The 24232-nt window shown below is 44.5% G+C and overlaps 1 protein-coding gene and 1 non-coding gene across 2 annotated transcripts in view; one reads left to right on the forward strand and one right to left on the reverse strand.

The window, feature by feature from the left end:
• sdk2b (sidekick cell adhesion molecule 2b) overlaps positions 1–24232 on the reverse strand; it is a 249802-nt gene that overhangs the window by 89101 nt on the left and 136469 nt on the right. The window lies entirely within an intron of this gene.
• trnak-cuu (transfer RNA lysine (anticodon CUU)) lies at positions 13591–13663 on the forward strand. Its single transcript has one exon. It is a non-coding gene; the product is annotated as a tRNA-Lys (tRNA).

Consider the following 24232-nt stretch of genomic DNA (forward strand, 5'->3'; position numbering starts at 1 on the left):
AGGAAAACAAGGGTTTTATTTACATCACTGCACACAGAAACTCTTAAGCCAGAAGCCTTATTGGACGGGTATTAGGTCTGGATATTTTGTTGTAAGGGGGCTCAGAGGCAGCGGGCAGAAAGCAGGGTTTCTACTCTGTCCCATGCCAGTTTACTGTGAAATTATACCCAAAACTCTGCAATCTGTCGCGGCAGCGTCAAGGTAGCCAACAAGTAGCAAACTCCTGCGTACAGCATTCATGATCTTTGCTATTTTAACACAATAACTCATAAAGATTAAAGAGGCAGAGAGAGAAGAGAGAGCACCAGATACACGAGAGACACTGCAATGGGAGGCACTGAAAGGTCTTATTCACTGGCTTTCTGGCTTCTCAGAGCAAAACTCACACAATATTCGAACATCACAAACTATAATTGGATTTAGCTGTTTTCCACGGCATCACAATCCCTCCCAAATGAACTGAACTGAACAGGGGGACATTACAGTACGCTAGAACACACTGTGAAAACGCTCATGAGGTCAGAGAACGGACTCAGCAGTTACATAGCAACACCTCTAAAGTTTGCTAAAATTAGCCGCCATAAACTGCAGTACTGGTCATACCGGACCGAGTGATCTATACTGTACAGCAGTAAAACGCCTGAGAGTATTCAGCCCAGCATTTTATTGATTATGAATTCAACTTTTCTTTTGTAAAAAGCACCAACGTGTTTCTCAAAGGTTAAAGTCTCACTTCAAAGTGCTCAGTGGAAATTTTAAAATCTCAGCAGCCGATGAAGGTCCAAAGCTTCACGCTTTTGCCTCCCATTCACCAATTCACACACACACACACACACACACACACACACACACACACACACACACACACACACACACACACACACAGACGCACACACTCCTGACGCAGCCTGACTTTAGATTTGACTGAAATACAAAGGAAAAAAAGATGGGTAGGGGTCTGACCAGTTTGTGCTCTAAAGTAACAGATCATGAATGGGGATCAATAGATCTTAATTGAAGGTCTTAAATTAGGTCTGATGATGACAGGGAACGTTTCGGACAAGCTGCAGGCAGGTTTTCATGATGAGGAATACTCTGAGATTCCCCCGAGCTAAATTAAGCAGGACGGCACAAATGTTTTGAAGTGCTTATCCAGACTGAGGCTGCTGTCTAAAGCCAAGAAACATCAACATTTCTACAATATTCATACTCCATAAAATATCCCTGTAACAGATAGCATGTTGGAAATCTGGCAGAAGCAACCTGATATAAGTCTCTGTAAGAAGCTTCCAGAAATCCAGATGTGAATGTCCTGGAGACAGCTAGGAAGGTCACTGAAGAGCTGCTGTGTGTGCATAATAAACACAATAAAAGCAAAGGTGAAAGCTGATGGCTCAGAAGCATCTAGAACTACGCGCTGAAGCCAAAGCTTGTCGACTGCTAACGCTTTGAGGAGCACAGTTTTTGGTTTTGTGGCGGCTGCGTGTCAAACTTGATCTGAGCTTTCTAAAAAAAGATCTTCTCATTCATAGAAATCAGAAGTTCATCGACAGCAAGTTCAGCGCAGAGCTCAGCGAGAGTTTGGGTATGAAAATGTTTATTACTGGGATTCAGTGTTGTGTTTTATTCAGTACAAGTTGAGCTGGGACTCTTTTTTCTCAGCACAGAGGCAGTAAGGTCTGTTTGTGGTGTGGAAAAAAAAAAAAAAAACTTCTTTAAAAACCTACAAGAAAGATGTGTCTGAAGGTGAAAAGTTTAATCTTTTTTTTCACACTTTCTGTCAACACACGAGCAGAAATTGGATTGAAAGAGAGGTTTAAGCCAAACTGAATTTCTGTTGGCGTGGTATCCTGTCTAATACGAAAGGCTTTGGAGTAAAAAGAAAAGAGATGAAGAGCCAGAATTTAAAGAGGAGCCAACCAGCCTCATGAAATTTAAGATGCAACCACGTCAGTCAGCGCGAAAGATCCTCAACTTCCTGTAAAACGTTACGTCAGGACTTATTCGGGAAAGGTGTTTCCATCTCAGATTAAAAAAAATATCTTGCGAAGTTCAGATTTTAACATTTCCATCAAGCTTTTCTAATGCGATACTTTAACGTGCAGAGAAACGCGCTGACATGGTAGGTTCTACGCTCAAAAAACCTTTTTTTTTACGCTCACTTTAGGTGGTTTTTGCCTTTTTCGAAGGTTCTAAATGGGAGATGGAAACACCTTTGCCGAATATGTTCTGATGTAGTGAACATAACTCAGATCATGGATGAACTGTTTCCACTAGAAAACCCAAAGAAGAAGAAGAAGCTGTTTCCGCTGTCGTTGTCTTCCCGGCTTATTCCCATAATGCTCTTCGTTTTCATAGTCTTCATCTCTGGACAACATGAAACATGGCAAACACTAGCTCACACGAGGAAACATTCTTCTTCTACTCTTTTTATTGCAGCCATGTGTACCGTAGCCTCTACCACCACCTTCTGGTGAAACTACGCTTTTCATAACCGAGTTTATTCGCTTCAAACTCATTAATTGAAACATGCCTAATTTGCTTTTTCCTTTCTTTTCTGCCACATTTCAAAATTTCACTTACAATTTGCCTGACAATCGATGGGAACAAGGCTCAAACAATTCATCCATCCATCATCTATACCGCTTATCCCTTTTGGGGTTGCGGGGGGCTGGAGCCTATCCCAGCTACAATGGGCGAGAGGCGGGGTACACCCTGAGCCGGTCGCCAGCCGATTGCAGGGCCACATGCAAAGACAGACAAACATTCACACTCACACTCACACCTACGGACAATTTAGAGTCATCAATTAACCTAATGAGCATGTTTTTGGTCTGTGGGAGGAAGCCGGAGTACCCGGAGAGAACCCACGCATGCACGGGAAGAACATGCAAGCTTCACACAGAGAGGCCCCGTCTGACCCGGGGATCGAACCGGCAACCTTCTTGCTGTGAGGCACGCGCACTACCTGCTGCACCACCGTGCAGCCCCTCAAGCAATTCATTTAAAATAATTTTAAAAAATGGAGAGACACAGTGAGGAGAGCAAACAAACACACCTGAATGCTGCGTTATCAAATTCAATAAAGTTTCCTGCAGCCACACAGAAACTCTCCAACAGCTACAGGCGCTGATTTCAGACCAGGAAGTGGCAGCTCGTCTCCTTCCAGTTTACCAAATAATTTTCTCTCCCTCCATTTTCTTCAACCCTCATGCACAATCTCTGTCTCGCTCTTTCTGGTGACAACCCTGCCAGCGCCGCACTCAGGTGACTGACAGCTTCCTCAAATGGAAGTGTATTGGCTCTGCCGTGATTGACGGGTTTGCCTCCCACCTCCGTAACCATGTCTGCCATTGTCTGATGAGCATCTGTCTAAAAGTGGACACTCAAAACACACACTCAGCCACTCCACTGCTCTTAGGGAGCTATTCTGCTCTGCCACTTTACGGAGTTATATATATAAAAAAAAAATAGTTTTCCCATTCAATTTATGTAAGATGCACTCCACCTTACTGCGCCCATTTTCCATTTTCCATCACACTGCATAATGTCCCAGCAGTCCTGAAGAAACATCACACACAACAGGTCTGCCAATCTGGCAGTATGCTGACCCGAGCCAAAATTTATATACCAGGCAGCCATATCTGTGCGATCATTGCACTCATGAAACAAAAACCATATATCGATTCTTTCTCTTGGAACTAGAAATCCAGAGCTTTTTTTATTTGTGTAACTCCTACTATGAACTGTGCTGCAGGCAATATGTTCAGTCCAGAAAAACAACCCCCCCCCAAAAAAAAACAAAGTATGATGATTTATCAGGATCTTAATCTGCCTTAAGCCTGCAAAACCACATAATTCCCCTTTGAGAGTTAATGCCCATCAGTGAAAGAAATGAAAAAAAAGATTTCATGTCATTTACAGTTCTGCACGAAGCGGCCAGTTCAGCTGCACTGCTCGGAGAAAATGAGTTTGCCCTCGTGCTCTGTATCAGTGCCACATCGTGGTATCCAATTCATAGTGGAGTAACAGACTGAGATAAAGCCAATGCTGGAGGCCAGTTTGGGCACCACTGTGTGTATGAAGAGGCCATATGAACCCATGAGGCACTGAATCCTAATGTGTAGGTTGAGTCTGAGTAAGAATGTTCCCTGGTGCACATACACATAACACACCAGTGTTTCCCACCAATTAAGGAGACTGTGGCGGCCCGCCACAGTCTCGTCTCATCTGAGTCTTAGCTGACTATTGGTGCAGCATGCATGTGCCAAGGTTATGGACAGCAAGTGTTCTTTGTTCATCGTTTTGTTTGACAGTGAAGATTGTTCACATGATTGATGTTAAGTTTTGTATGCTCTAAATGAATGAATGAGTGAGTGAATGAACAAATGAACAATTGATTGAATGAGTGAGTGAATGAACAAATGAACAATTGATTGAATGAGTGAGTGAATGAACAAATGAACAATTGATTGAATAAGTGAGTGAATGAATTAATGACTTTGTGTCATGTTTTTTTTTTTTTTTTCAAGATTAAATTTGAAATATTCCTGATATGCCTTTGTATGTTCTTAAGGATGATACCAACCTGTTATGTTCATATACAGCAATTTATATTACATTCAGTGGTCTCAAAATGCCCTAAAGACATACATCAGGCTTGAAAACGTACACACACACCCAACCCCAAGGGTCAGAGACCCTCCCACCACAGTCTCCTAAAATCCTGTGGGAAACACTGCACACAGGTAAATGACAACTAGATTGTGCATTCAGTTCATCAAAACGTCTTCATAACACACTTATTATGAGTTATAGGTTGTTAGAAAGTCCTCACTTCCCTTCGCTGCAACGTACACACCAACTGAACTTCTTTCTTGATGGCTTCAGCAGGCCAGTGATGAATGGACAGCAGCGCCGCACGCTGCATTCAGACGAGTCCTGCAAACCTTCCTGCCTAATGACACTGCAAAGAGGGCCGAGGTTGGCCCATCCATCAGAGGTCCGGCGCTCATCACCGTCTCCGGGAAGATCACAACCTCGTCGTGCGACGCGGGGCTTCACCTGTCCTTTACCCATCCTAAACTCGCTCTCCATTTTCTTTTACAAGTGACCTGTTGCCCTCGCTCCATTTGTGTGCTTTTCCTTGGCCGTCCCTGCTCCTCTCCACAACTCTCCTTCCTTTTACCTCTGCGCTTATCTCACCTTCCATTTAACCCTCTCATGTCACCCTTTCATTTTTCAAATAAACAACTACCGTTTTAGATCAAAAGCTCCTTACGTTACCGCTGTCTTTGTAGCTCTGCCCATTGGCACTATTGGATATGGCAACACTGTACTCACCTAATTAATTGCTAAGACCTCAGAATAGACCCTTTTCATGCCATAGCAAGCAAAGCACAGGTGTATCTTCCATTAATGATGGCTGCATTCCACTTAGACGAGGTCCTGGTATTGTGTGTGCTGGCTCACTGGAATACCAGAACTAATGGAACTGACAATTACCTCCATCAAGAAGGTTATGTTTGCTTCAATCAATGTTATTAATTCCATCTGTGCTTTTCCTGCAACAACAAGCCACAAAGAATGTTGTGGAAAAGGCAGCGTCGCTAACTCAGGTGGTGGTCTAATGTATCTAAGTACATTTACTCAAGTATAAATTCAAGGTATTTCCATTTTATGCTACGTTATACTTATATTTCACTATATTATAGTGTATTATTATAGAATATTTCCGATAAACCGAAGGATTGGAGTGTTCCTTTATGGGTGGAGAAAATTCTCACAGCAACAAACTGATGATCTTATGGAATAAATAAAGCAGCTAAAATGAGCTCAACATTAAACATCTACAGCAGCCAAATGCAACATTAATGCAGCAGTAAGATTAATCCGATATAATAGTTAAACACTGACAAGGACCATTTTACTTTTACTTTTCATAATTTGCGTAGGGACAATAGCTTTACAATGCACTTTCATTCATGTCCATGTAAACCTGACTAACCTGCGAGTGTGTTTACAACATGTCTGATGGTCTCACTGCTTGTTTTTTCTCAATTTCTTCAACGACTTCTTCATTTGCCTTTCATCCGTTCACTCCGTCATTCCCCTTATAAACCTCCTGGCCCATCCCACATCTATGGTTGAAGGCGGGTGTCATGTCCCTGTCTTCAGTTTCAACATGAAACGATATCCTCGTCAGGTGACACTGAACTCTGGGTATTGAAAGGACGGGGGTGTGGCCTGTCGTCTATGTGCGGCAAGGGGGGCGGCAGAGAGGGCGAGTGGAAGAGATGCAGAAGCGTAGTCTAATTGTGCTGCCTTGCTCCCTTGTCACTGCTGAAGGTCAGAGCCATCCCTCACCAGCAGCACCGCCGTGACAGGTGAAGCACCTGTGATTGACATCCTATCAGCTGTCTTTTCACATCCTCATACATGTGCCCACGGGCGCACACGCACGGACTTACACTATCTGTTACACAAGCACGGTGCACGCGCATACACTATCTGCACGGTATTCCAGTGTTAGCCACACTCTTGCACACACTCCTTTTCTTTCCCGTACACACTCCGCCTATCCAGCGTCATATATCAGATGGCTTTCCATTCATTGTCACAATCTCCCCACATGGCACTGGCGCGACACACTCCATTTCTTTCCCACCTCCTGCAGTCACAGATCAGGTGTGGACGAACATGTATTCACCATCGCACAGCACATCAGTCCCCGGCTGCCATGAAGAGTAATGATTCCTTCAAACAGTATATGAAATGCACTTTGCCCAGCCAAACTATAGTTGGTCTGTATTACCTGCATATGTGTGCTGTTACAGCTGGAGCTCAGAAAACACAGGGTTTTTGTTGTGGAATACAAGGAAAATGGAAACAAAGCTGATGCTTGAGACAACAGGAGCAGCCTGTCTGGAGAACCTCTGAGTCCTTGAGTCTAACAGCAGCCGGAGCTGAGGTATTGACAGTGCCCCATTGTTTGTAAAACAGTGCCACAGTATACTGTGCTGCATCTCTAATGCTATGACTGAGAAAGATGCTATATTCATGCATTCGCTCAGCTGTCCAACAGTTATCCAGTAGATGATCTAAATCACTTTCTGAAGGTGAAACTTGAAGGAGTGCACCCAATTTTTTTCTTTCACGTACATTTGGCTAGCCTGTCAGTTTGTTTAAAAATATAATATTAATGTATTTTGTTCCATCTTGTTCACTTTCACGTGCTCAGGCTCAGCTTATTGGAAACTACTACTATGTTTTCTGCATGCTATCTATTTTCTCTTAGACTCTACAGTTCAAAGTCAAGTCATTCCTAAACTTTAAACAAAAAGTCTCTTGAGGACAAGCTCTCTTTCTCCCTGTGCCCTCTACATCCATCTACCAGCAAGAAAACCAGGCTTGCGCCCTCGCTGCAATTAGCCCAGTCTGTCCTGTTCTTACCTGCTGCATTAGGCTTCTTTTATAATGCAGATCAGAGCCAAACACAGCCCTAGGATGCATTGGTCTGGAAAGAAGACTGTTGGCATTGTAAGGAAAGGGCAGAATGGCCTTTGCCAGGCTGGGCAGGCGGGATGAGATGAAGGGCTAAGGTCCTTCAAAAGCAAGATACCAGAAGCCGTTTGCCTTTGCCATTTATGTCCCAAATGGGGGTCGCACAATGCAGCCTCCTCTGTGCTCCCCCTCTGCTCACCTCCCTTTCACTCTATCACTTTGTTCCTTTTCGTAACCACCTCCCACACCCATCTTCATTTTTTTTTTTAACTCACTTAGGCATTAGTGCCAACAGGATGCCAGAAGAGTGTCTGGGCCTGAGAAGATGCATTATAAATGTAGTTTCATTGCCAAAAATATAGAAAATCAAGTAATTTTTTGTGCAACTATGAGACTTCTGGTGAAGAAGGGATAGACATAGACAGCATTAACCTTAAAAGGATATTTGGAATACTTGCAAGGCTTATTCTCCCTCTCAGTGAAGGATAGTCACAAGGCCGTGCTATGATAAGAACAAGCGTGTGTTATGACAGCGCTATTCCAGCATTCATGGCAAAGAATGTCAAACTATACATTCATAAAGATGAAACAAGGCAGAAGACTGGAGCCAATTTGAATGAGTGAGCTCTGAGGTACAGATACTGTTCATTAGTCATCTGACATCTGTGAGGAGAGTGGAAGAACAGCAGTATCCTCCCAGGCGAAATTACTGTACATGAGATGTTCTTCAACATTTTCCATTATAGAGCTTTTTTTTTTTTTTGCACCTTGTCATGTGGATCAAATGATAAAACCCTATGACGCACACTTTAATAGGTTCAATAAAAACCAAAATGAAAAGGAAAAAATCAAATACACATCATGTGGCATTCAGGAGAGGGTCTATTAGTCATTGTTAATGTCACATGTCTTACGGATGCAGCAACGAGCAGAAGCACAGACGGGAAAATCATGTGTGTACTCAAGCTGGATATTCTTAGATCGCCAGCCTTGCGATGAAATGTTTCGTAATTGCATGTTTTTCTTCTCAAATATATTAGTCCTGTCACTACATCCTTGTCCTATATGCTCCGTCTCTTGGACAACTGCAGAGGACTCACTGCGTTGAGAGCTACTGCAAACCAGGTAATCAGGGGGTTTATTGAAAAAAACTTGCCAATCCAGTGCTACACTTCAGCCAGATGAAGGATAGATAAATGGACCTCATTTATACAGAGCTTTTCTATTCTGCCGACCACTCAGAGCATTTTACAGCCCATGCCACATTCACCCATTCACGCACAGCTCGCAAGAGGGGGGGACACAGTGTCTCGCCCAAGGACGCCTCAGCATGCAGGAGTGAGGGATCGAAACGCGACCTTCTGAATAGTGAACTACTCGCTCCACCTACTGAGCGACAGCCACGCCCTGTAACACTATAACATGTTTTTAGAAGCGTGGCATGAATGACAAGTCCCTCTGACATAACACATGAAAACGGGGGGGAATAGTTGGAAGAATACTCTAATTAATACTGGATTTTGGATTCCGATATCAATATTTGGGCATTTTAAAGAGTCCTACGATGATATATGATATATAAAATACACAAACAATCAATATGCAGATCCCTTAGAGTTGTTATTTATATAACAACATGGGATTTGTCTCATCCTCAAGACTGGTTTTCAGCTTAAAACGTCTGCTGTTGGCAAACAAAATATGGCACATGTTGGACCTGTGCCAGCTTGCAAACACTCGCAGATGCCTGAAATGTGTAAATACAGGGTATCATAAATAAAATACAAACACATCAGAGACAACTTTGCTTTGATGCAGAACCATGAAATCAAACATTTCCGTTCTTCTACGCTACAGTGGGATGAATGACGTTCTTCTCATTTTATACAATCAGCCGTATTTGAACAGGAGATCTCAATCATAAATGAGGAACATTAGCACACTGCATGCAGAAGTACAATGAGATGATAAACACACTCATACATACTCAGTGTTCAAGAGTGGTATATGTGCGCTCTGGTAAATTATCAACAATGCTCAAAAGTACTTATTTCATCTACTTGAGGCCCAGATACTCAGCCAGGAAACAAAAAATCTGCAAGTCAAATCAGGAAGCAACTAGGACAGAAAAGCCATATATGCATGCATAAAACACAAGCAACAGCACATATGTAACTATGTTTGTGAGGACCTTCACTGACAAATAACACTGATTTTAACATAAATCCTAAACCAAAGCCTCGGCCTAAACATAGCCGTGACACTGTGAAGTGAAACCTTCTATGTAAAACACAACAAGTCAACATTTGCAGCTTAATGACAACTGGTTTAGTAACCTTGGTTGCTGGTGTGTGCGCATTTGCGTGTGCGTGTGCCATTTAATGATAATGCAGCATATCATAACGAGAGAGGCTGTTCCTGAATGGAAGCCCGCGGTCTCACACTGCTCAAGGTCATTAGTGCTAATGCCACGGTTTTTGCCATCTGCTGAGATTGTGTACACTTGCCTAGATAATTAGCTCCTAATTAGTAGTGGATGGTGGGGAGTATATGTTCTGTCTGCATACATGTTTGTGTGTGTTTAAGAGATGGTGTGTGTATGTGTTTGTTTTCAGTAAATATATGATAATTATTAAGAAAGGCAATTACAGATCTGCTGCAGAGACGCAAAGAGAGCGAGCGCATGAGGCACCAAGCTGCACTTCTGTGTAGTATTGTACTCTCATTACAACCGGCATTAGCCTGGAAGACAAGCAGGATGTGTGTCATCCCATGTGTTAACATACGGGCCAGTTCATCTGAATTGTAAAGAATACTTTCAACTACAGAAATAGCTGTAGAGTTTGCATAAGATTCATAACTGGAACCAAAAACTGCTCATAAAGGCCAGAAGGCTGCAAAAGAGCAAAACATTGCACTGCAACAGATGCCTGAGGATGTGATTCCTATTTCGATCTATTTTATCTGATATCCACATATTTTGCTTGCAAAACAAATAGTTTTACCTTTAGGGAATTAAGCTTTGCTCTCCCTTGGTTAGTGTTTTTTTTTTTTTCTTTTATGCAGTGCAAAACCGTTTGCACTCAAATATATCAGACTGCACATTAAAGGCTTCATTTTTTTCCCCACCACCGGCGCCACAAGTGAAATTCCATTCATCAGCTCCATTGTCAGCGACATTGTTGGTGGCAGCAGAACTTTCAGAGATATTTCAAAACTTGCTCATATACGTCCTGGCGTTACTGGCATTCCCTGCCTCTGTCCCTGAAGCTGCTGCCCCCCCCCCCCCCCCCCCCCCGAACGATAATGTGGTGCAGCATGACCACAAACACATCGCACTTGTACGTAGCGAAGCTGCTGTGAGCTGGCATTTTAATTAACAGCCAAGAAAAACCACAGTCTGGCGCTCGAATCCAAAGAAACACACTCTGTCTTTGCAGCATTTTCTCTTCAACAATGTTTCCTCCGTCTCTGCCCCTTTGTTCTTCTCTTTCAGTTTGTATTGAGAGCGAACACAGATTCTAATCACTTGATGAGATTACATCTTGCGCCCATGTGTTTGTAACAGAGCATGTGGTTTCTCCTATAATCTCCATGAGCCTTTATAGTAAAGCAGATGTCGTGGAGGGAGATGGCCCTAATCCAGTGATGTACTATAATCCACAAGTCCTCTGAATGGTATCACAGAGGATATTATGTTTCCTGGTTCAGCAGTTGTTACGTCAGGGGAAAGGCCGGGTGGCTAAAGGTTCGCGTTGCGGGCAGGAGGTTGGGTTAATGGGTGCAAGAAGAGCAATCCATGCTTGAAAACTATTTCAGCATAGCTTCTAACCAAAACCGCACTTTTTTTAAACCTCAGCTCATGCACAAGAGAATCTTTGAGCGGGGGTCGGAGGTTATTTTGCTGGTTGCCCAGCCTTTGCATGTCTGGGTGGATTCAACTGGAATCCAACTACGCACCATCAAGCCTCCTAAATCAATTGCTGAGAAAACACAGCTCACGCCTTTGTTTTACAAAACAAGGGCCGAGGGGGAATCAGAGACCCAAAGCTTCCTCGGTGTTTGGGTATTTGCTGGCATATCTGAGGTGTAGCCTGGGGCCATATGAAAAGTTGAAGACGGGGCTGTTTGCTTCTTTTTCTTGCACAGAATAAGACGTGACAGCCATGAGTGTGGAAGAGCGGGAGCAGAGGAAAACAGCAGAGCGATGCTGGGGGTTGATTAGCGTGTAGGCATGTTGTAACAGATGAGGGGGGCATAACCTCGAGTGCACACTGTCAGATCCAGCAAGAGAGCTCGCTCTGCCGGGCTGTGACCCTCCGTGACCGGGCCCGTTCTGTGTAAACTCTCCACGTCCAGCCTGCCTCCAGATGTTGATAAGATTACTCTTGTCATTTCTCTATTCGCCAACACAAAGTAAATGAGGATATTGACAAAGAAGACGCTCTGCATCGACATCAAAAACTGCCCACTTCCCTCCTGCGTTAATCTTTCGCTGTCGTCTGGTGCAGAGAGCTATTTATTGCATGCTGGATGATGCACACCTATTCCTGGCAGCATTTAGCACCGCACGACGTTGGTGCGCCACAAAAAAGGAGTCGATTTCACACTAATCACCCATCTTGGGTAATGGAGTTTATAGTCCACAGAGTATGAATCTCTGGCAGATGGCAGATGATAATTCAGCCTCTCCATTGCTGATAAGAGGCTTGAAAATTGAGAACAATGCAACAATGAAATTAAAAAAAAAAAACTTTCTTCCTCCCATTTCAATTTGGAAAAAGAGAAATAAAAGCATGCGGTACTTTTGGGAATTTGGAAATATGTCTGACAAAGACAGCATTCTTTGTCTCGACATGATAAATACTACCATGTAATAGAACAATGCAGAGAGCATCACTTCACTCAAATGTACGTGATTTTGGGAAAGAGTGAAGAATAAAATCTTGCCTGGGGCCCCCTAGAGGTCCGAGCTAGCACTGCTCACAGTTCAAAGATGTTATCGGCCTCGATGATCTCCTCCGGACTGGGACTGGGAGGACGATCAATATTTATGTTTTTAGCCGATCAAAGGATCGCTGTTCAAAAATAAACTCTCTGTCCACTGCATCTCTGGCCCCCCCTCCTCTATCACTCACCACCTCAGTCTCAAATACTTTTTCACCTCAGAAAATCACAGTTTTCACAGCTCAGCGGTGTTAACGAAGTTCCAGCTGAGTTGGGCGCAGAGAGTGTTTTGATCCTGCCTCAGTTGGTCAACACTCAGTTGGAGGCATTGTATTCAGATGTGATGAATCTAACCGAAGCAGAAAAGGTCAACCTCTGCTGACACTCACCAGGAGAAAGCTGACACCCACGGCTGGGGGCTCTTCAATTGGTGCAAACGTTTCCTGCAGCCCTTCTCTTACACCACACCTCCATGTGTGCTCTTTAGACTTTGCATTGTGTTTTGCATGTCAAAGAAGGCAATGTTTTATCCTGAGGAGAGATGTACAGACGTGGACTGAGGTTGTGCAAGTGTCGGATAGAAAGAAAAGGGCACGGGGGCTCTGGAGGTGAGAGGTTCGCAGAGGTGACTGAACAGAAAAATGAATACTTTTGCTGCTCCACCAACGAGCAAAGTAAAATACCAGCTATCTGCGATCATGTAAAGCTTAACAGACGTCTCAGTGTAACCGCTCTGTGCAAACTTCTAGTCATTATTTCTTGACACAGAAAGGTCACAGAAAATTCAAGCTACAAAATGCTGAGCCGTTCCATTATCTTTAGCATTTCCACATAATCAATCAGGCAAGCGTGAAAAAAGCTTGAAATGACAAGTCATCCCGTCTTTACTCAAAAAAGAAAAGTCAGTGCCAAATCTAGGTTTGGCAAAGGTTTTTGGAGGTGCATCAGAAATCCTGCGAGCCTCGTAGTGGGCAGGTCAGTGTGTGTTTGATTGACAGCTGAGCTGGCAGGTGCACAGAGGCCCCATGTACATGACCTTGTAGCTTCAAAGGCAAAACTGTTTTGTTGCAGCAGTTTTTTGGACATTCGCTTATTCACCTTCTTGCTGAGAGTTACATGAGAACATCTGTGCCACTCTCAGCCCGGCTAGCTCAGTCGGTAGAGCATGAGACTCTTAATCTCAGGGTCGTGGGTTCGAGCCCCACGTTGGGCGCAGCAATTTTGGTCTAGGTGGAACAAGAGGTCGCCCGTGTCGTCCACTATGTTTTCAGTGCCTGCTGATCGAGGAAAGGGGCCTTTCTGTGTGGAGTTTGGGTCTTCCTCCTTAAAAACCCCCACTAAAAACATGCAAGAAGATCACCACCTGACCAATGGTGACGAACAGAAACTGGGTCCCCGGGCGCCGGTCAGATGGCAGCCCACCGCTCCTGGTCTGCCGCGGAGGAAGGACGACCAGGATCGGATAAATGTGGAGGACAAGCTTCACCAATTTGCATGTTGTGTGTGTGCATGTGCATGAAAAAAAAATGTGTGACAAATAAAGGGGACTGTCCCTCCGATTCTTCTTCTTCTTCTTAGCTTAGCATAACGACTGGAAGCCAGGGGGTACAGCTAAACGGGCTCTGTCCAAAGTTCAAAAAAATCTGCTGAACAGGACTTCTAAAACTCACAAATGAACACGATCCACAGTTTTGTGGGGACTTATGGTATGGAGCTATGGCAACCCTGACAGGGATCCCTGTAGTCGAGTGTTTTAGCTGAGCTCGTCTCGATGTGACAAAAGTTCTCGTCAAACCCTCTAAATGAAACATCTCTGGGACCCAGCAGAACTAATCCCCCTATGTTTAAAAATCCGCAATTAGACCAAACTCAATGTCCAATTATGCTGAGCCAGGACTCTGATAATAAAAAAAAGCTTCTACAATACCAGCTGCTAAGTCTCAGCATTTCAAGGTGTAAGTTGCAGGCGTAGAGAGCGAGAAGACGGGACTAAAAAAGGAGAACAATTATGTCTGCCAAGGACAAAACAGTAATGTAATAAGACCTTGTGTCACGGAAAATGTCTTCCCACTGTGAAACATGGCTGCTGACACAATGCATAGATCAATAGTCGCCCACTGGAGCCCTTTACAGGCCTAATCAAAATAATAACAATGATAATAATTGTAATGGCCTTGTCACACTAATAATGTCCATAACAATTATTGTGAATTACACGCTGTCCAATGTAAAGCCTCTAACAGTCATTGTCCATTTAACAGAATTAATTATGCTGGGAGGGAGGGAGGGAAACAAGAATATATGTTACTGGTGGGCGTTGAGCAGCGCTGGCGCTTAAATGAATCATCTCATCTGTCCTCTACAGACACACGAAACAAGAAAGAGATAAATAAATGGATAAATTATGTGTATCATCCTCAGTGAAGGAAAGGTCAGGGTCTCTCATCTGGTGGATGGACGGACGCAGAGTGGAACCAAAGTCCATGAGGGGGTGTGACGAGGGAAAAATGCTAATGGCCTAGGTGAGGCTTGTAGGGGAAAGTAGTATTAATACCCATTTAATGGACTATGGCGGAGCGCTGGCTGACTAACTGTGTCAGTATGCAGGGTGTGTGTGTGAGTGTGTGTTGTGTGAGATGGAGGCTCAAGGTTTAGAGGTTCTGCAGCGAACCATTGTGTGTTAGTTTAAGCCTCGAATTTAACCCCGCTGCACAGGGAGCAAGATCAGCCATTACTGTCAGGAAACTTATTACGGCGACACACCAGCTGTAGGATTACCCTGCGTGTGATTTCATGTATGCCTGAGTGAGTGTGTGTGTGTGTGTGTGTGTGTGTCTGACTGTACATTGCAGAGCAGCTGTGACAGTACTATATCTTGTTGGTGCGCCGGTGCCGGCGTCGAATGTGCGCGTGCATGATAACGTGACAGAATGCATGACATCCATACGTGACGTGCGCCTGTGTACTCACCTGTCTAAACTCATCTGTCGCCTTGTGCGACAGTGGCGTCGCCTACATTACGGCGTTGGCAGCACATTTTCACTGACAGCGAAAGCATCAACGATTGATTACAGCCGACAATCAGTCCTTTGGATGGATGAAGGCAGTCAACGTGAAAGTGGATGTTTTTCAGTCTTAAAAGACATCGGCTGAAATTTGTTATGACACGGGCTTTAGCATAAACGTAGATGTGAAAAACTGCACAGCAGGATTTCTCAAAGTCCGGATCTCGGTCTGGTCCACATCCACCCCGAGGAATATTAATGAAATCAGAAAATGCACACATCTAACATAACATCACTCACCGGTGGAGGAGGCCCAGCCTGCCTTGAGAGTGATTGTTGATTAGCTCCGTCTCTATTCTGTGGACCCGCCATCAAACCCCTCGGTAGGACGCAAGAGACGGCGTATTTTTGTTTGCTCCCGCTGAGGAGGTTTTTGTTGAGATGAGGACTCATTCACTGGTAGCTGAACTGTGGGTGTTGTAATGAGCACTGACTCGGCGGAGGTCTTAAGTTAAGTATCTAGTTAGCATTATGAATAAACCAGATTTTTTTCGGTGTCTGTTGACACTAATATAGGCTGATAAAAATAACATTTTTAAGAAAGTGAAAATATTAAACAATAATAGGCTAATTAGGCTTAAATGTTTTTTTTATTTGAATTTCCAGGTCCCACAGTGTGTGCTTAGGAAAACTCTAATTTTCTCTAATAGACTATTTCTACAGTTAGTGTAAATGTAGTCAGAATATGTCTGAGTGAGAAATAAATATGGCTGTCTGAGCCTTGTCCGCCTCCGTTCCGTGCTGGCCCAATCACAAGAGAGTAAGATCAGATGTGGACCGATGAGGAGTAAGCCTGAGAAGCTCTGCTGTACGCTCGGCAGCTGGTATTAGTTTGCTGTACTTGTGGATTATTGCACAGCAAATTTGCAGTCCATCATTATTTTCAGCGTAATCAGATGAAATACTGCACCTAAATAAAAAAAAGAGCCTGGAAACGATCCTCTTTGCTATAAGGAAACCTATAAAAACAGTGTGGATCCAGAGAGAGCATGAGGATTTCATGGGGATGAAATGAAATCCATGAAGATTACATGGTGCATAGGCTGGTGGATTTTGCATTTCATTTCTTTTCCCGCCACAGCTGAAGTTTGCCACCGCTGCTGGCGTCAGTGGCAGTTCGGAGACTATATTTCAATGTTTTGAGCGCTACAAAAGCTGTGAAGAAATCAAATCCTTTACATACGGGAATATCGCACAGCTTCACAAGTGAGACGCGGCGGTAAGCGGCCTGGATTAGTCTGTAAACGAAAACATCTAAACGGATACACATCTGTGTTTGGGGCTCTGCACTGATGTGTGTGTGTGCACAGCGGAGGCACTTTCTGTGAGTGTGTACGAAGATGACCAGATGACCACTTAGCCATATTACTAAACTGTTCCAGCATACCAGTAGACAGACATCACAATCACACACACACACTCAGCTCAGACCACACTGTCCACCCCCAGCCTCTCTTCAGTCAGGCACTCAGAAGCCAAACATAACGGATCTCCTCCTGAGCTTCTAGGTGAAATGGACTCGACTGCCTCGCCGTTCCATCTCCCTCCCTCTTTCCCTGTCTCTTATCTGCAGATGTCTCATCTCCTGCGGCCCTCCCGACTCTTTTCAGGAGCTCTATTTTAAGAGCTGAGTCGCCCTGTTCGATCAGGCTGTCCGTCTGCAGGTCCTCCACACGACAAAGGGAAACAAAATCCGTCTGTGTGTACACTACGTCTCTGCGCGCACGTATTTCTGAGCGCATGATTTCTGCCTCTTTGTGTTATGTGAATATTTAGACAACCTACACATCCCCAGTTAAAACAGCAGACCAAAACAGAGTGTTTCCAGATGGAGACGCTCTGTAGTGGCCCGTCCCTACAGCACACACACACACACACACACACACACACACACACACACACACCCTCTCACACAGAGGGAGCCTGTCCGCCAGGGCATACCATATCTCACTCTCCCACTATGTTTATCTCTAGTGACAACTTTCTAGGCCAGGCTATTGTTTCACTGTTTATCTGAACCTCAGGCTCCAAAACCAGCAGCGCTATGATTCAGCCTTTCTGCTGCCTTTTATAGACTGCGGGTATGAAGTTGGAGGGAAGGCGGTTTGGAGAGGAATGAAGTGAGGGAGGCGGCGTGCTGAAAAAAATGAGCGTTTTGTTCAAGGTCTCTGCAAGGTCTCATCATTCAAAAGGCATCACGGCCTGACAGGCGCTGATGAATCTGGAGATACAGCAAACACTGAAGAGGCTTTAAAGGGTTACTTTACCCAAATCTCAAAAAAAAGTTTCACATTTTGGGAAATATGCTTATTTGCTTTCGTGCTGAAAGTTAACGAGTAGATTAATACCACACTCCTGCCTGTATGTTAAATATGAAGCTAATGAGCGATCATCTTAGCTGAAAGCAAGGAAAACTAACCTCGTTCAGGACCTCTAATGCTCAAAAATACACACATTAATTGAGGACAAGTTGTGGTTTTACAAGGCGTTATGTGCTGGAACTGTTTATTAGCTTGCTGTCACGGGTCAGCTATGATAAGCTAAGCTAACTGCCTGCTGGCTCCGGCTCTTGTGGTATCAAGTTTGAGTTTAATGTGCTGGAGTTTGGAGATTTCCACCTCTGAAAGTTCCACCACTAAAGTGTTGAAAAATGAGCCTGATTCCCAAAAAGTTGGGATGCTGTGTGAAACATGAATAAAACAGACATACTAACAGGTAACAGGTGATAGTATCATGATTGGGCATCCTCGTTTACAGACTTTCAGTCGCCTCAAAAAGCTGTGAGACCAGAAGTATCTGCATGGCTAGATACCACAAAAGGGCCACAGCGAACGCCTTTGCTTTACACATGTCTTTTTATGCTCGCTTCTCAAGCTTCCTAATCTTTTCTCTCCCGTCATTGTTTCTTCCCCTGCTTCTTTTCTGACCTCCCTCCTCTCCCACAAGGCCTCATTGTGGTCAGTAGATTGTGGAGATGGAGCCGTCCGTAGGAGCCAAGGACAGCCCCATCAGGAGAAACACCGTAAACAAGAACAAACAAGTACGCTGAGTTGTTTCGACACGCAGACAGGCCTCCTCCTCCATCCAGCATTTAAAAAGGAACCACATATCTTCACATATCCTTTGACAACTTCATTCACAAATGGTAAAATATCAATAATTAAACGATGCAGCTAATGAGGAAACATGAGATTAAAATGAGGAGGAGAGAGAAAACACAATGGCTGCTCTCATCCTCAGTGGACGGTAAGCCCACTCTCTGTTCTTGGGGAGCTCTGGTAAGCTTAGAGCCCATTTCGGTCTGTTTCACTTCGACAAAGCGGATGTCCTGAAAATCCCCCCTTCACTCTACACCATCCACGGGCCTAGCTCAAAGCCCCGGCACTGACTAAGAACCCGTCAGAAACACCACACATTGGTTTTAATCCCCATCTCCTTTGGCTTTGCAGTTCCTCAGTGCAACTCAGAACATGCAAGTGCATTAACTTCTGGCTCAGGCCCTCAGTTTGGCTATTCTGTCCTATAGGCCGGCACATAAACAGAGCTGGCTTCCATTTGTAAAGAGTTTTTTTTTTGATAATAAATCCAATTTTGCTCCAAATTTCAGCTCCTTTCCATTCGTTCCCGGACAAAGAACGAGACAGATTCTGCTTTAGGAGATAACGCTAAACCAATAGGCTGCTGAAGCTTAGAGGAAATTCAATACGCCGGCTATGTCTTACAGATCTACCGCCATCTTTGGCAGGGAAACACCGCTGTGCCAGTGTGGACTTCTACCATCCTGTTGGCATGGTGATTCATTTCACACACTAAACCCTCAGAGAGCTATCTATGTATATACATCAGCAAGTGACAAAGGATTCATATAGCCGCCATTTCCTTTAGTTTGAGGCGATTATTCTTTGCCGCGTAAAGCTGCAGGTGGTTTGATCGAGCGAAAACACACGGGAGAGCAAAACAAAGGCGAGGGCTGCTCCACGCGAGATGTGGACGCCATGCTGGGTATTTAGGGAATATTTGGAAAATCTGGGTTTTCACTGAGACTGGAGAGATTCAAGTCTTTGAGCTGGAAGGCTGTGGTTGTGGAGGGGAAACTATGAAGCAGGCGTATATTTATAATACGCCTAAAACCATTTAGTAGATAAAAATGGCACGCAAGATGCATCGTAGATGTCGTTGAGCAATGTAAAGAGGCCAAGAATCTTGAGGGGATTTTATTTATAAAACCATATAATAATCCCTGTGGCGAGTACACACAGTTCATCGCTCAGTGTCTGATTGCCAGGCTTCAAAGGCACTGACATGCAAAATATAACCCTGTTCCTTTTAAAAATTAATACAAAAGATGGATTTGAGAACGGGCTGTAATACAAGTTTAAATCCTTGCCGCTTGGGAATGTGTAAAATGGATACAGACACTTTGAGAAAGAAACACAGAGAGAGGAATTGTATAAAAAGTTAAAAAAAGAATTGACCTCTTCTCTGAGTCCTTGTTAGTGAGGGCCAATAACCTCGCAGTGCCTCCATCCCACGCTGCCGAAGCCTTGGCAAGCTGAAAAAGAGATGCTGGCACCACAGACGCAGCACAAGTACAAACCACTAGCACTCCTCCTTCCATTTGGCCTAATGAATATGCACGGCAATAATCTTTGTTGTATCATGCCGGGCCTCTCCACCTTTTCCAAACACCAGGGAGTGCCCTGAGGGGTAACAGTCATATAAACACGCTGGGGTAACAGGCTGAATGAGGCCTGGTGTTGTTTCCAATCAACGTCATTAGAGCTTTCTTTCTAAACTCCAGCCACAAAGACTTCCCGGTGTGGCCTCTTGTGTTGTGAACAAACTTTTCTTGGATGAACTTCAGCTGAATCCCAATAATAGCAGGTCTGAGCAGCACAGTCGCTCCCAATAAGGCCCGATCTGCATGACCACCACACATTTCACGCGTTTCACGCTTCTGGATAATTGATAAATGCGCCCAGATCGCACAGAGAGATCACACAGTGCGTCAGATAAATAGGATGAGAGCGATTTACCTTTGAGCTATGTCATCTCCCACCCGCTTTCATTTCCTCACGTTTAATCACATCCCATCATCTGCAAGAGGTAAATAAGTCTCCTCCAGGCAGCTATTTACATTCCACAAATCCGTGTGTCTCTAATCCTTCCTACGGTTCTACGAGGGTGAGATCCAACTTATCTCAGACTGAATCATTTCCATAGACGGGATGATGCCGAGGCAAAGGGGTACCCTGAGCGTTTTTCGACAGCAAATGGCCTCTGAGTTTCAGGCTTGCCCAAAACACTTAAGACCTTTATTACAGGCACTTAACCACATCGCCGTCAGTGTTGGCGATGGGCTCTAAGTCACAGATAATGGTCCGAGACACGCACACAAGCGCGCACACACGCGGGTTATGGTATCGTTACGGTATCATCTTCTGTTCTCAGTCAGCAGAGTGAAACTACCAGCGTTTGACGCAGTGAGGAAGCACAGAGGTGTGTGCGTTTGCTGCGCGTGTGATCGCTGTCGGAGTGTTTATTGTGCATGTCTCTGTGCGGTCCTCGCAGACTCCTGAACAAGACTCATAATTTGCTGCTGCAGCATTACATCAACATGCACAGTCACTACAAAATATTAGCACATGCAATACCCAAAGAGGAAGTGTGTTTAGGTGGAGCGCAACGCATGCAAGTGTGTGTGCGTGTGTGTTTGTGTGCGTGCGTGTCTGCGGGCTGATTTCATTTCTTATTGCTTTTTCCAGCGGTTGCACAGGACAATTAGCATTCCAGTCCGTTCCCCTGGTCTCCTGTGAGATGTCTCCTCATTTGAAGATGATACATCCCCGCAAGCTTGTGTGAGCGTCAGAGAGCGAGAGAGTGGGGGGGGGGTCAACAGACATTCAGCTTGTGTTGGAAGGTCGAGGTAGGCAAGCTGAATATGCAGCATTCCTCCACAGTCCGGGCTTTGAAGTGCATCGTTACCCTCAACCCTGACCCCGATGTAAAATGTGCCTTTTGCTTCTCAGTCTACCGTGTAGGCAAACACATAGTTAGGTGCAAGCCAGAGACAGGTTTTAGCTGTGTGTCATACTGACACAACAATACACACACACACACACACACACACACACACACACACACACACACACACACACACACACACACACACACACACACACACACACACACACACACACACAATAGAGACAAGTGAAAATGCAAACGTGTAAAATGCAAATTGCACACACTTTAATACAAATACACAGACTGTACAAAAACACACACACACACCTGTATCGACCCTTTCTCCTGTGAGTCATCCACTGCATCCTCATTCATCAATATTAGCACTCAACACACACACACACGCGCACGCACATTCACCATCCTCACAATTACTCTGCAGCTTCCTCTGTGTGAGCCAAGTAAATGGGCTGAAGGAGGACGCTGGAGGAGCAGAGGACACAGAGCTGCTCTGCACTTTCTTGCCAAGCTGTTGACTTTTAAGCAACTGGCACCCGTGGCTCAAGCTCTTTCTGATGGAACTGAGCTGATGCGCAAGAATTTGATTATTTCTTCCCAGACGCTCTCTCATTTACTCATTTGATTTCCCCCTTTCGTCAGCAACCTGCTATTTGTTTCTCTTGCTCCATTATCTCCTTGCTTTTCACTTACATCGGCCCGTCCTGCTTGTTCTTCTCCCTTTTTATTACTCCCCCCACCCCCTCCCACCTTTATATCTCCGTCTCTCTTAGTGCTTCTCTTTCCTTCTCTCTATATTCTACAAGCTTATCCTCCAGTTTCTGATAAAAAAGTAATAAGGCTTCTAATGGCTTCAATTTCCTTCCCTCTCCTCTCCTCTCAATCCTTGGTGTATTGCATTCCTGAAGATAGCCTTTGTTGTTTCTAAAACAAAGGGCAAAAACGTGTGTGTGTGTGCGTATGTGTGCATGTTCTCAAGGATGACTGCGACCATATTCCAGATAGAAATGCAGGTAGGCGTGTGTGTGAGAGCCCTGCTCTTTGCTTTCCAGTGTTTGCGTGTATGTGCGTGCATGTTGTCAGAGTTTGCCTACGTGCGCTGTCCTCCCCTGCGATTCCACCCCACCACTTAGGCCAGGGGTTTAATTGAATAGTGGAAGTGGATGGCTGCTCTTGGCTTCAGTGGTAGACACCCCCCATAACCCCCCTCGGGCCAGGCTAGGAGCTCGCCTCCGGCTATAAAACTTTCACTAAAGCAATCTCATGCACGCTCCGGCTATAGGAGAGAGTGTGAATAAAAGTCTTGATCTGTCTTTGTGTATGTGTGCATCTGTGTGTGTGACGGGAACAAGAGAAAACGAAAATCACCGAAGGTCAATGTCCTTCTCCTCATCTCCTCTTCCCTCCTTCCTAGCGCCATAGATCCACTTTTAATCTGCCCTGTGATCTCCCATCGAGGTATAAAGAGAGCCAATATGGGTCTGGGCTTTGGTGCTATTGTTCTCCTTAACTCAGACAATGCCCTGTCCCACCACACAGGATGAATGGGCCTCATAAATACGACAAGCGAAATGGGATCCATTCACAATCAGCCATATAAGGGCCAAGAAAAGAACTGGTCTGAATATAATGTATAACTCAAACCTTATAAAATGCATGTCTGCCAATACAATATTTTATTTTTACCCGCCTTTTTCAGCTCGCACAAGATTCTCCTTCACAGCTATTAAATCTGTCCCGTTACATCTCGCGACCTCTGCGGCTGAATCTGTGTGTGTTTCTGGAAGCAGAGGCATGCCATTAATGCTTTGTCTACAGAAGAAGAAGAAGAAGCAGAACCTCCCTCAGCATCAAGGTGTGTTAGAAAAATAAAGTTTTCATCAGACTTTATCACCTTTTCTTGCAATATTTCTGGCATTTCTACTCGATTTATGCGCAAATCAAAAATGCGCATAAAAACAGGTCAATAGAACTGTACTGTATCTTATTTTTCAAGGGCTTCCAGCTGAGGCTACAGCTTCTTGGTGTATCTTAAGTGTGTCCATGCGTGGGTCAACGTCCGCCCGAACACACAAAAATTCAGTTTCTCGTTTGCATGCCAAGCACTTGTTTGTGGAGCGATTGCTGCGATTTGTTGGTGTACACCACATTTGTAAATGAGACATTTACAAATGTTTTTAAGCCTGCCTGTTTTTTTTTTTTTTTTTTTTGACAAATAACATCGTCTAAATGAGTCTAAGATGGATGTCACCTCTCCAGAAAACTGACCGACCCCTGCTCGTTTTTTTTTTTTTTTTTTTTTGTCCCTCTGGGTATCACTCCCCGCTGAGATAGCCTTTGAAAATGCTCTTCCCTGACTCACCTCTCTATCTCCCTCCCTCTCCGGTCTGTCAACTTTATTCTCAAAATGAGCTGCGAATGAGAGGGGAGATAGGAAAAGGGGCTATGAGTGTGAAAGAGAGAGATGGAAAGAGGAGAGATATTAATAGTGACAGGGCAGGGCTATTGAGAGCCCGACGACGATACCTCTGCCTCTCTCTGAAGGTGTGGGGACGGGGTAATGGGTTGATGGTGACATCTAGAGATGGAGGGATGGAGGTGGAGAAGTAGATGAAGGGCTAATGCCTATAGACTGTGACCTCTGGGGAGGGAGATGCCATTATCCTGACAGGCTTGGGTTGAGAGGCCTCTAAAAGCCCGAGGTTCCCGCTCAGATCTAACTACCATCAGTC

Source organism: Chaetodon trifascialis, chromosome 21, assembly GCF_039877785.1.
Source record: "Chaetodon trifascialis isolate fChaTrf1 chromosome 21, fChaTrf1.hap1, whole genome shotgun sequence".
NCBI lineage: Eukaryota > Metazoa > Chordata > Actinopteri > Chaetodontiformes > Chaetodontidae > Chaetodon > Chaetodon trifascialis.